This window comes from Dama dama, chromosome 14, assembly GCF_033118175.1.
Source record: "Dama dama isolate Ldn47 chromosome 14, ASM3311817v1, whole genome shotgun sequence".
Lineage (NCBI taxonomy): Eukaryota > Metazoa > Chordata > Mammalia > Artiodactyla > Cervidae > Dama > Dama dama.
Genome location: NC_083694.1, coordinates 43,605,459 through 43,619,591, shown reverse-complemented (window position 1 = coordinate 43,619,591; position 14,133 = coordinate 43,605,459). Strand labels below are relative to the sequence as shown.

General features: G+C 47.0%; 1 protein-coding gene across 2 annotated transcripts in view; it reads left to right on the top strand.

The window, feature by feature from the left end:
- Positions 1 to 14,133, top strand: part of CAMTA1 (calmodulin binding transcription activator 1) — a 965,206-nt gene that overhangs the window by 79,678 nt on the left and 871,395 nt on the right. The window lies entirely within an intron of this gene.

Here is a 14,133-nt window from a genome sequence, read left to right as displayed (position 1 = left end):
GCTGCTGGTCCCCAGAGTCCCAGCTCCCTGTTGACAGAATCAGGGCCTCTTGACATCTCTCCGAAGACTCTCAGGTCCTCTGGAGACAGTCAGACACTTTGTTCCTAAGTCCAGTAGGAGCTGAGGAGACAGTTAATAGGCACCCAGGAGAAATGTCTTTATTGTGATAATTTTTATTTTGCAATTTAGTCAGAGAGAGCTGGTATACAGACGGTCACATTTGTTACCTATTGTCAGTGAGCAGCGCTTACTTGGTTAGTATTTAGGAATTCTAGTGAGTTGTAAGTCACCTGGATGTAGTTTTTGTGAGCATGAGTCGGTGAGAAAACCCTAGGCTGAGAGTCAGAAGATCTGCTTTGGACCGGCAGGGTCTCTGGATTTGCCAGGGGTCTCTTGTGAGGTAGCGACGCACAAGACTCAAAAACTCAAATAGAAAGACTTCAAAAGGCTTTCATGTTGTGGTTGAAATCAGTGAAATCATTTGTTCCACTTAATGTACAGGGGTTTGTAGAACATTTCATTGATTCGACTTCAGTTTTATCCTGTGTGAAACGTGGGGACTGTATATCTCCTACTAGCTTTTTAGGGTTGTTGGCAGGATAAATGAAAATGCATGACGGACACCCTGGGAGCCCAGAAGAAAGGTGTCTTTGAAATGGAACCTCATTCGAGGGCTGTGCTCTTGGCAGCTGCAGTCTTCATGCTGGGAGGACGAGGTAGTGAGAACTCTGGTGATTCGTCAGGAGCTCGGCCGCCTTGCGTGGAATCCTGCCTCCCACCTTGACCCTTCGCAGGTGGCCTGGCGGAGACCATCATCTAACTTTTCTGTGCCTCAGTTTTCTCCTCTTTAAAATAGGGTTGATGGGGCTTCCCTGGTGGCCCAGTGGTAAAGAATCTGCTTGTAATGCAGGAGACATGGGTTCGATCCCTGGGTTGGAAAGATCCCCATGGAAAAATTGCCTTCCACAAAACTGGTTCCCGGTGCCAAAAAGGTTGGGGACCACTCACTGGTTTATGGGAATAACCAGTGCTAGTTCAGATGCTTCAAGTTAAACCTGGGTTCTTAACCATTTAACAAGACAAGTTTAGATAATTAAGAGCCTGTTGGCCCTTTAATGATAGGTTCTTTGATTTTAGCTAATTTAGGCTAAATTAAGAGACACACAAAAGACCCGTGGGTGGGAGAGACCCCCATCTTTTTAGTCAGCACTTGCTTGTTCTCTTAGCTTCAGTCAGCTGTCTAGCGAGCTGAAGAGTCAGAAAGCATTGAGAGGTTTTTGCTTTGCTGTGAGAGGCTTCAGTGCTCCATCCTCAGTAGAATAAGGAAGAAGGAAGTCACTGCTCTGTGTCATGTTTCCCCAAGTGTTTCCACATAACTATCTGCATTTATCTATGAGCTCTGTGGTGTTTGTTAACTCTGCCTGGCCCCTGAGAACACTGACGCTCAAGCAGGTTAAATGAGCTTTGGGGTCACCCTTAGTGGGTCACAAAACTGGGTCTTGAGTCCAGGACTTCAGTCCAGGTACTGCCCTTCCAGGACCCGCTGCCTAGTGTTTGCTGGCAAACCTAGCGGCTCCCCTGACAGGAAATTCTGCCCTCGTCTGCACACATTCTTGTCCCTCAGCTACCAGCAGACCTGCCTTGGTCAGGCGTCCAGTGCCCGGGCAGGAAGGCCCTGCCTTCACATGGCGCCTGGAGGGGCTCTGGGCAGCAGCTTCCTTGCTCTTGCTCTTTACCACACATCCAGCTTTAAATCGTGGAGCCCTGACCCCATCCCAGTCTCAGGGCTGCCAGTTCAGAGAAACCGTTGGTCAGCAGCATGGAGAGACACGGGGTGTTTATGGTATTTACAGCAAGGAAAACCTGGAACTGATGTGTGCACGTGTGGACTCCTGCGTCTCGCACACGGGCCGGTGCTGTAGGTTGTTGAGTCGCATTGTAAACTACAGTGGCCTTTATGGGCAGTTTGGTGGTTCACCCACCAGCTGCCTTCCTGTGGGAGGAGAGAGTCTCTGACCTCAGTAGGAGGTAGTCTTCTGAGAGCGGGCATCTTACCATCACAGAAACCAGGTTGGAGATTGCTTGTGGGGCAAAATGAAGCAGTGGGTGGTCTCTCCTTTGCCTTTTCACTCTCTTTTCTCTCCTTGTCTTGTGTGCATTTATTCTTCAGTCCCTTCTTCCCTCTCCTCCCCAACCCTCCCCTTTCTTATCCTCCCCCTGTTTCTCTTTTTCTCCATCATGTTACAGATACTTCTGAATGTATCTGTCATCAGGCTTTAAACACTTGAAATCCTGCAAGGGGCCTGGTGTTTCTCGTAGTTGATTTGATGTGTCCTGGGACTTGGTTTTCAGAGGTGAAGGTGTTCCCTGAGTCACTCCAAAAGTTGTCAGATTTTGTTTGTGATCATCAGCCTTGAGTTGGGTGGTATATCTCAGGTAGATAATTTGGCATGGATGTTTGAGAAACGCCATCACTAACTAGGACAGAGTGCGGGGCAGTGACGGACTTGACTCTTCTAGAGGCACCTGCATCCAGCTTTTAGCGTGTTTGCTGCTGGAAGGTCTGAGGTCAGACCTTCGTTTTGGTGTTGAGGAGCTGCTCCTGAGAGGAAGGCCCTTTCCAGAGGCCTTCAGCCCATTCAGTTGTGCTGCCTGGGGCGCGTGGATGTCATGTGGTCGTGCACGGTGGCCTGTGTGCCTCGGGAGGTGACAGGAAGTACCCAACCCTGGTGGGGAGGGTGGTGGCGGAGGGGCTGAGCAGACCCCTTAGGGGCAGTTCTGATGGCATTTAACCCCTCAGGAGGCAGTGAGGAGGATAAGAAACATGGTCCAAGTGTGGAAGATATTTTTGCCATTCTTCAGTGAATATCTGCCCTCGTCAGTAGGGGGGTGACTGCTGGCTGAGGCGGCGGTGGGGTCGCTGTGCAGTCAGAGCACATGGGATGCAGCTCCTGTCTGTTCTCATTGGCGGTTGTCCTCTCCCGGGAAACCGGGGCCTTGGTTGCCATGGCACCAGATGACACACCTCAGAATCACAGGCTTTAGACCATGGGACAGATGTGGGTGCCCGCGCAGCACATGGATGGTCAGCCTGTGATGCCCCAGTCCTCCCCTCTCTCTTTACGGATCCTTTGGAGTGTTTTTTTCCCTTCTCCGCCCCTTGTTTCTCCCCCCGGGAGAAGCCAGAGGACTTTTCTCCTCCTTCTGTAGTGGTGGAAGCAGGGCTGACAGTGAGGGGGGCAAGTTGGTGGCAGCATTTGACTCTGGGTTTCTCTTACCTGCCCTGGCATGTGTCCCACCGTCTGACATGAGTGCTGACACGTAAGAGACACCCAGCCAACATTCACTCTCCTTTCAGCTCTCATTAGCACAGGTAATTAAGAACAGGAGCTGATAGACAGCACATATCTGTGCAGAGATATATCTGTAATTAAAGTTTTAATTAAAGAAACACCAGACCAGGCAGATGGTTCTGATGCCCGCATCCTGTAGACCAAACAACCACGGCTTTTCGATCTTGCAAACAAGCATAGCAGAATAGCGATAGCACTCCCAGAAGTAGACCAGAAGGCAGAGGTCGTCTTATTAACTAGCCACAGTCGAATTCTGGTAGCACTCTCTGCTGCACCAAACCCAGGGATAATCATCGCAGTTTGAAATGGAAATTCAGTACATCAAAGTTACGTCCCAACCAAAGCCTTTAAGCCTCCAGTCAAGGGCATTACCAGAGCCCAGCTGGTATATCACAAGGCATGTGGTTTTGTGCTAGATCACAAAAGCTGACAAAGTGTTATTTGGGATCATCAGCTAAATACAGTATTAAATTAGAGACTACCATCCTGACTGTTCAGGTTTGGCTCCCCGTGTAGCAGGGCAGGACAGAGCTGGGACGGATGCCGCCTGCCTCCTGTGTGTCCTCTGTTCCAGGTCACAGCGACCTCAGTGGCCAGCCAGCTGCAGAGTGAAGAAGATGAAACCATTCCTGGGTTAACAGGAAAAGATGAGTTTCAGGTCTTGTCACTTCTGAGAAAAACGCTCCCCCAGGCTGTGTCCCTGTCATCAGGAGGCCAGAGCCACCCAGGAGGTGGGCAGGCAGTTCACTCTGACCTCTGGGGTTCTTCCCCCACTCACCACCACCACCCCCCCCCCCCCCAGTTTCTTACCCTTCCTCATAATCACTTACGTATCCAGGCACATGTTTTTCTGACATTCATTGCAGGCAGGCACTTCTACACCTGAATTCTCTACTAATGGACATAGATGTGCTTTTTTACCACTGACATCTCACTCACTTGTTCCCACTTGGTAGAACAAACACTAAAGGTGTTCATTTCTTATTTCATGGGGAAGCATTTTAAAGGGTCAGGAGAGTAGTTGTCTACTTTGCTTAATGGCGGGTGACCATGTTGTCCTGTGGTCTACTTTAAAGGAAGTAGAATTCTCACTGGAAGAAGAGTCATGTTATACCAGGACATGTATGAGTGTTAATATCTTCCAATTAAAGGCCCGTCCCCAGGATGTTAGGACTCGTAGTACTTTAGCTCATGTTAGTACTGTTTATCAGTCAGAACTCAGTCATCTTAGGAGAGCTGCCATATCCATGGTACTGTGGTGGTTGTGAGTGTTGGTGGTGTGTGATGGGTGGATGGAAGTTTTCCTTAACCACCTTTTTGCTTAGGAAAGACTTTCATTTCATGAGATGTTCTTTGTTTTTTTTAGAAGTCAGTGAAGTGTCAGCTGCTTTGACTAAATAGTCTTTTGTGCTTGTGCCCAGGAAGTGTTGTTAGACCTGTACGGAGCTGTGCTACTAGGTATTAAGTTGGTGTTTTACTTGCAGAATTGGAATCTGACTATGGGGTCTGTTTCTCCTGTAACTTGGTTAGGGACCCAAACACATGAGCCCTGAGTATACAGCACAGTTTGTGAATATAGGAGACTTTCTATGAGTGACACTGCTGCTGCTCAGAGCCTGGCTTTGAGGGCTCAGGTCCAGGTTTCACCCCAGAGCAAAACACCAGAAGGCCATCTGGAATAGTCAGGGTCTTTTTCTCTTGCTGCGGAGGGTTTTTAGAGTTTCGCTGTCCCCGATACCTGTATGACTGGGGGCTAAGGGAGTGTTCTGCATTCCTCGAGAGAGACTTAAATTCAAAACATTTATCCATTTGTCCCATAAATACTTACCCAGTGCCTGGTAGCAGGCACTGTCCTAGGTATAGGAGCAAAGCAGTAAACAAAGCGAGGCCTGCTTTCAAAGAGCTTGTTTTCTGGTTGGCCGGGAGGAGTCACAATCACCAGACAGAAAGTTGACAGTGAGTGCCTACACACCCCACACTGATGGCCTCATCAGCGCTCAGAACCCTGAGGAGACAGGCGCTGTCACTGTCCTTGTTTTACAGAGAGGGAATCTGAGGCACGGAGAGGTTAACAATAACTCACCCGGGGTCACACCAGTGCTGGCGGCATTCCAGCCCAGGTTGTCTGCCTCCAGGTTTCATGAACATTGTGCCGTCTTGTTTGCCTGTTAAAAAATGGCCTGATCTGTTTATTTCTACCTGAATAGAGAAATAAATATTGTATGATAATAAGTGTGACAAAAACCAGTGAATGTTCTGGATATTGACGTGGGTGTGTGTGCGCACGGGCGCTGCCTTGGCTGGTGTGGCGGAAGCAGGTGTCTCTCCTACGGCGATTTGAAGGAAGTAACACCGTGATTCATGTAGATATCCGGGTGGAGGGTACTCCAAGCAGCGGGAACAACAAAAGCAAAGGTCCCGGGGTAGTTGTGGGCTCAGCAATAGCAAAAGAGAAGCAAAGAGGCCTCTGTGGACGCACTGGGTAAGGACAGTGGAGGGGAGCAGATGAGGTGGTTGGGCCTTGTAGGGCCTGGGCAGTTCTTTGGTTTTACTGAATCAGAAGGGGAGCCAGCCAAGAATTTTTGAGCAGGAAAATGACATGATTAAAATGATCATTTTGGGAGCTTCCCTGGTAATCCAGTGGCTAAGACTCTGAGCTTCCACTGTAGGGCGCACAGGTTTGGTCTGCTCGTCAGGGAACTAAGATTCCAAATGCTGGATGGCTTTGCCAAAACTATATATATATATATTTTTAAAGGGATCACTTTCCATGCAGTGCAGAGAGTAGTTTAGGGCAAAGGTTGGCTTATCTTGGCCCCAGGGCCAAATCCAGCCCCTGCCTGTTTCTGGGCAGCCAGCAAACCGAGGATGTTCTTTACATTGCTAGGGGGTTGGGAAAGAAGTAAGATGACTAAGAATATTCTGTGGCACATGAAACTTATATGAAATTCAGGTTTCAGTGTCCGTTCAAGCTCCAGTTTTATTGGCACAGAGCCATGCTCACTTGTCTGCGTAGTGTGTGAGGCTGCTTTCAAGCCGCGACAGCCAAGTTGAGTAGTTGCAACAGAGACCATCTGGCCCACAGAGCCTGAGATGTTTACTCTCTGGCTCTTTAAGAAAAAGTTTGTTGATCCCTAGTTTAGGGGGGTCAGGGATGGAGGCAGGGAGACTCGTGACAAGACGGTTGCAGAGGCCTGTGGTGGCTCGTCTGGACCAGGGCAGCGAGAAATGGTCAGATGCTGGATGCATTTCAGGGGAAGAGCTGAGTGGTTGTCTGCAAACATGAGGAGTTGGGGATGATGCCAGTGTTTCTGCACTGAGCAACTGGAAATGCAGTTCCCATTCACTGAGATGGGGAAGACTGTGGCACAGCAGCAGGTGAGGGAGATGGCCCAGGAGACAGCGCTGTGCTGTGTTAGCTTCATGAGACCACGTGGATGGGTGCAGTAGGCAGGCAGTTTAGAGGAGGGGTCTCGACTTGAGCCAGGCTCCTCACTGTTGTCAGTGGATCGAAGGGTTGTAAGACTCTGGAATAAATGGAATCTGGTAGGGGGTGTGGATGGATGGAGCACAGGGGTACTCAGTGATGAGAGGAAGGGGAGAAGGGAGTGAAGGAAGCGAGAAGGAGCTCCATGGAGGGAAACCAGGAAAGTAGGGTGTCCTGGAGGAGCGTGTGTCAAAGCAGAGAACAAGGTCGTCTGTGTCAAACCTTCTAAAGTCAGGTGAGATGCAGGCTGAGAGCTGACCCTGGGTCTGGCAGCGTGGGTCACTGGTGACTTTGATAAGAGCCAGATGAATGAAATGGTAAGGGTGTTACTGACTCAAGCACAAACGGGAGGAGAGGAAGTAGAGCAGGTGCTTTGGAAGCTGTGTTTTCTGCTGCCCTAGTGTGAGCTGGGAAGATGCCGAGAGCTGGGTTTGACCTAGGTTTGGGAGTCTCCCTGGGGAGTGCTGGCGGGGGAGGGACAAGGGAGCCGAGCACCTGTGTGATGGTGGGCAGCGGCCTCTGGACCAAGCAGGGGGCAAAAGTGAAGCGTGAGTGAGAAGGAGGGGCAGCAGGAGGCCCTGGGTCACTGCTTTCAAGGAATTGTTTTTGTTCAGTTGCTCAATCATGTCTAACTCTTTGCGACCCCGTGGACTGTAGCCCATCAGGCTCTTCTGTCCATGGGATTACCCAGGCAAGCATACTGGAGTGGGTTGCCAGTTCCTACTCCAGGGGATCTTCCTGGACCAGGGATCGAACCCACCTCTCTTGCATTGGCAGGCAGGTTTTTTTTTTTTTTTTTTACCACTGAGCCATGAGGGAAGCTCATGCATTCAAGGAAGTAGGGCCATGGAATTGTTGGAGTAGGGATAGTCAGAGCGGGATGCTTGAACTTGATCTTGTGAAGGGGTGCAGTTGTGGTTACCATCAAGGTCTAGAGCAGTGCTGTCCAGTAGAAATAGTGTGACCGATGTGTAATTTGTAATGATCTAGGAGCCGTATTTTAAAACAGTATAAAGAAGTGAAGTTAATGTTAATGATATATTTTATGTAGCCCCATGTATCTAAAGTATTATGTGAATTGAGGGCAGGAAGAAAAGGGGACGACAGAGGATGAGATGGTTCGATGGCATCACCGACTCAATGGACATGGGTTTACGAGTAGACTCCAACGGTTGGAGATGGATAGGGAGGCCTGGCGTGCTGTGGTTCATGGGATCGCAAAGATTCAGACATGACCGAGCGACTGAACTGAACTGAACTGAACTGATGGTCAATATAAAAATTGTTGAGGTGTTTTGTCTTTAAATTGTACTTAGTTCAGACTCAGCACACCTCAAAAGCCACATGTGACTTGTAGCTACCATACTGGATAGGCTGAGTCTCGGAAATGACCATGGAAGTGCAGTCCAAGGGTGTCACAGGGAGTGGGTCAGGAACAGGGAGGCCAAGGTTTGTGACCGATTGTCATTGTGGATTTGAAACCACTTATGATCCTGATGAGATGGGCAGGGTTGGAGAGGGAGGCTGGGACCCTTGTTAGGGTTGCTGCTTCAGTGGCCCCTACTCTTCACCTTCTGCCCACCATGGAGCGTTTCCTGCCCAATCCTGTCATTTCTCAAAGCATCTGTGATGTTTTGGACGCTTGCTCTTGCCTCCAGGCAGATCAGAGTGGTAATTCCTTGGAATTGGGAATTCACGGCAAGATTTCTGAGTCACAATAATAGCAGAACACAGTGCCATGGTTTTTCCAGGATCTCCGTAGTAGGGCAACGTTTCACGTGAGTTTTACTTTTATCCTTTAGGTTCTTTGTTTTGTCTCATCTTTATATTCCTAGATTTTGGCATAATCCTCGAATTCTATGGGCTTCCCTGGTAGCCCAACTGGTAAAGAATCCACCTGCAATGTGGGAGATCCTGGGTCGGGAAGATCCTCTGGAGAAGGGATAGGCTACCCATTCCAGTATTCTTGGGCTTCCCTGGTGGCTCAGCTGGTAAAGAATCTGCCTGCAATGCAGGAGACCTACCTGGGTACAATTCCTGGGTTGGGAAGATCCGCTGGAGAAGGGAATGGCTACCCACTCCAGTATTCTGGCCTGGAGAATTCCATGGACTGTATAGGGGTTGCAAAGAGTCGGATACGACTAAGCAGTTTTCACCTTTCAAATTCTATTAGTTATACTTAACAATCCTAAATGTGTTTGAATCCCTGAAGAAGCTCACGTTTAGTAGCTTTTTGAGACAGTCTCATGATACAGACCCTGCTTGCTCTCTGATGCTTTTAAAAGCCAGGCATGGCCAGCCATTTATTATGCAAAGAATTTAAATACACACACACACACACACCATTTATTATGCAAAGAATTTAAATACACACACACACAGACACACACAGGCATACCTCGGAGATATTGCGGGTTTGGTTCCAGACCACTGCAATAAATTAAATAATGCAATAAAGTGAATCACATGGATTTTTTTGGTTTCCCAGTGCATTTAGAAGTTATGTTTACACTACACTATAGTCTGTTAAGTGTGGAATACTAGCATTATGTCTAAAAATAACGTATGTACTTTAATTAAAAACATACTCTTTTCCAAAAAATGTTAACTGTCATTGAGCCTTCTAGCAAGTCATAATCTTTTTGCAAGAGTAACATCAAAGATCTCTGATCAGAGATCATCATAACAAATAGAATAATAATGAAAAAGTGAAATATTTTAAAAATTACCAAAACATGACACACAGACGTGATGTATGCAAATCCTGTTGGAAAAATGGTGCCAATAGACTCACTTGATCCAGGGCTGCACCCAGCCCTCAGTTTGTAAAAAACCAGAATATTGTGAAGTGCAGTGAAATGAGATGTGCCCGTGGGTGTGTGTGTGTGTGTGTGTGTGTAGGTGTCAGCTTTGATCCACAGTGTGTATTTAAAATTAATAAACATTGATGGGTGGTCAGAAGGCTATTTTTTAAACCCTTTGTGGGCAGTGCATGTGTACACACACATGCATGTTCCCTTTCCAGGTGGTTCAGTGGTAAAGAATCCATCTTCTAATGCAGGAGCCACAGGAGATGTGGGTTTGATCCCTGGGTTGGGAAGATCCCCTGAAGGAGGAACTGGCAACCCACTCCAGTATTCTTACCTGAGAAATCCCGTGGACAGAGGGGCCTAGCAGGCTACAGCCCATGGGGTTGCAAAGAGTTGGACAAGACTGAAGCGACTAAGCATGCATGCACAAACATTGATGGTAGGTCAGAAAGCTGTTCTTTTTTAGCATGTTGTAGCCCAGGGAAAGTGAACTGTTTTGAAAGGGTGAACAGAACACTTCAGCTACACACATGTTCTTACTCCTTCCCAACCCAGTAATGAACCCCAGGGGAAAAGGTGAATGGATACCCTGATTCTGTCCCTTGTTGTTGTTTTCTGTGTTAAGCCCAAATCCTCAAAAGTTCTACAAGCCCCCAAATTAGGAGGAGCCCACCATGAGCCTTGTGGCTTAGCTGGTAAAGAATCCACCTGCAATGCAGGAAACCTGGGTTTGATCCCTGGGTTGGGAAGATACCCTGGAGAAGGGAAAGGCTACCCACTCCAGTATTCTGGCCTGGAGAATTCTACGGACTGTAGAGTCCATGGGATTGCAGAGTCAGACATGAGCGACTTTCACCTTGAGCCTCATTTCTGAATCTTTGTCCTTGGATGACTTTGTGTTGAAGGAGTCATTGGTGGAGTCATTGATTTCTTGTGAGATGATGTCATAAGAAAGCAGGGTCTACCCCAATAGTCTGTGTTTTCTGCGTCCCGACTTCAGGAACCCCCTGAGCATCACAGAGAATCCGCCTGGTCCCTCACTGTGCACCTTTATATAAATACCATGGCCTTCTTGCCCACTGTGTTCATACAAAAGAAAAGACTCAATAGACACAATTTAGTAATAATGAAAGCTTAATCACTGCATAAGTTTTCTTAAACTGTCTTTATTCTAATTAAAATGTTTTCCATCTGATAGGGAAATGAATATCAAGAGCTGGAAATTAAGCAAGAAATTAAAATAACATTAATGGCTTAATTACAGTTTGTCTTGAGGTTTTTCCTGCTCAGTAAGTGGTGTTTTGCTTAGAAAGTCACTCCTTTACACATAAATCTTTATGAAGAACGGACTGGAATGTGTCCCAGCAAAGGAAGAAGTATTTTATGATGGAATTTGTAAATTATAACACAGTTATGTAAGAGAACCAGAGGACTAGCTTTTTAAAAGCATCATTAGCGTAATTACTTAATTTGGTACACCCACAATTCTAGATTCTTTGAAAGTAAAGGTCAGTGTGTCTAGGAGACCATGAAGATGAGCTTTTGGACTTTTGTTCATTTTTAAAATTTAGACCCAGTCACCTATCATGCTCTTCCTGTAATTCTTGACTCAGAAAATGCAAAATGTAACATTTAAATTTGTAATTTATTCCTTCAGAAATGTACGCTTTAACCAGCGAAGCCAGTGGAACCTCAGCCAGGGCAGATGTTTGGCCTGATGTGGGCAAGCAGTTGTCCCTCCCTTGTAGAGGGACAGGGAACCCACATGCAGGCTGGCTCTGGATGGTTCTGTGCACTGTCATCTGGGTTTGCCTTTACCAATGAAGTATCCATTAACCAGACACTCCCATCTCTGGATGTAGATGTAGGTGGTGGTGGTGGTGGTTTAGTCGCTCAGTTGTGTCTGACTCTCTGTGACCCCGTGGAGTATATAGCCTGCCAGGCTCCTCTGTCCATGGAATTCTCCAGGCAAGATACTGGAGTGGGTTGCCATTTCCTCCCCCAGGGATCTTCCTGACCCAGTGATCGAGCCCATGTCTCCTGCATTGATAAGCAGGTTCTTTACTGCTGAGATACGTGGGAAACCCTGTCGCTGTAGGTTCAGGTAGAGAAATACCCGACCCCACAGCCCTTCATGATCAAGTGCAATGTGCTTCCACCAACCACATCTCACCCCCCTATCCTCACCCTCCCCACACACATCTGTCCTTTCACACACTCAGACTCTTACCCTACCCTGGCCTTTTCTCCCCACTTCGGCTTTTTCTGACAGGCACTCGTATAGGCCAGCCCAGTGGTCACTTCTCCACATCCTTTCTGCACAGCCTGTCCTGTTGATTCACTCATGGGCATTGTCTTCCACATCCCTCTGAGGGTCCTTGCCACGTCGCACTGTAACTTCTCTTGGTATTGGTGTCTTTAATTCACTAAACCCGGGGCTCTCTGGTTGGAGCAGGTGCTAGACCCCACCTGTTTCTACTTCCATAGCACCCAGCCCACTATCTGCATGTGGCTGGCTGTGAGTGGGCAAGTGACAGTGGGGTCATGTACCTTCAAGTCAAGAGGTAAACTTAATAACTGTTTTGAGGGAAGACAGTACTGTCTTTGTTCATACAGGGGCTTTCCAGGTGGGGCTAGTGGTAAAGAAACTGCCTGCCAGTGCAGGACAACTTAGAGACGCCGGTTCAATCCCTGGGTTGGGAAGATCCCCTGGAGGAGGAAATGGCAACCCACTCTAGTATTCTTGCCTGGAAGATCCCATATTCATACAGATCTCAAAATTTGGGTAGCAGAAAGCAAATGTGCAAAGAGCAACAAAAAACAAGTCAGAAGCTGCTGTCTGATTCCCTGGAGACAATCACATTTTATGTTAAAAAATATCTGTATATATAAAGTTTACTTTTGGCTGTCATGAAATCTTCCATTTGTTGTTCTGGTGTCTTAATTAACTAGTTATGTAATTGAATAGCACCTAGGAAAATAGATCATAAATGTCGTGAGAACTTCCCCTCGAAGAAGCTCTTTTCTTTTTGTGATGTGTCCTTTTCAGGACCGCCTTCAAATCTTGTGAAATTGACTGGTCTCTCAGCCTTGGACACATGCCTGAATATGATGGTTGGTCTTTCCTTTACCTTGATTCACTGGAATTCAGTAGTCACACTTGTAGTCAGTCAGTCTGAGGTTTGGTTGGAAAACAGTCCCAAATTTGAAAAACAAATTAGGTGGCATCTCCTCCTTCCCTTGGGGCTCAGATGGTAAAGAATCCACCTGCAGATGGATGAAACTGGAGCCCATTATACAGAGTGAAGTAAGCCAGAAAGATAAAGAACATTACAGCATACTAACACATATATATGGAATTTAGAAAGATGGTAATGATAACCCTATATGCAAAACAGAAAAAGAGACACAGAAGTACAGAACAGACTTTTGAACTCTGTGGGAGAAGGTGAGGGTGGGATGTTTCAAAAGAACAGCATGTATATTATCTATAGTGAAACAGATCACCAGCCCAGGTGGGATGCATGAGACAAGTGCTCGGGCCTGGTGCACTGGGAAGACCCAGAGGAATCGGGTGGAGAGGGAGGTGGGAGGGGGGATCGGGATGGGGAATACATGTAACTCCATGGCTGATTCATGTCAGTGTATGACAAAACCCACTGAAATGTTGTGAAGTAATTAGCCTCCAACTGAAAAAAAAAAAAAATCCACCTGCAACACCAGAGACCTGGGTTCAGTCCCTGGGTTGGGAAGATCCCCTGGAGAAGGGAATGGCTACCCACTCCAGGGTTCTTTTCTGGAGAATTCCATGGAAGTTAGCCTGAGTGACCAACTTTTTCACTTCTCTCCCCAACACTGTGTGTTCCCAACTTGCCCTATTAAGACTCATTAGCACAGTGTTCAGCGTTTGACCCCAGATCACTGACTTTATGGCTCTTCCCCCCGAAGGTACTTGAGCAAGGAGAGGTAAAGAAGAGATAGATTTCCAGAGGACAGATTGTCAAGGCTTTCTTTCTGCATCCATGTGCATTTGGGTAGTTTATAGGACACTGCAGGAACCACCTATGTAGCTTATCACTAGAATCTTCCATGATTTGAAACTGCTAGTTCTTTGCCTCATTCAGTATCCTTTGAAATTAAAAAAGTTTTTCTAACCTGTGAAACTGGCCAAGGAAGTGACGATTGGAAGTGCTGGGAATTCAATTTCAGAAGTTCACCTTTTTAGTCCTGTGCTTCAACTAATAGTCGCTAGCAGGGGAGCCTCTTGAAGCATTGTGTTGTGCTGTATCAATATGTACTTAGACATGTTCGTCTGAATTAGAGAGCTGATTGTACATAATGACTCCCCTGGGACGCTCTGTTAGAAAAAAAACAAAACAAACCAAAGTAGTTTACTGAATATGCCGAGTCAGTAAAAAATTCTTCTGAAATTAGTGTAAATTGAATCTGAACCTTGATCATCTTTGAAACTTTAAATTTTTAA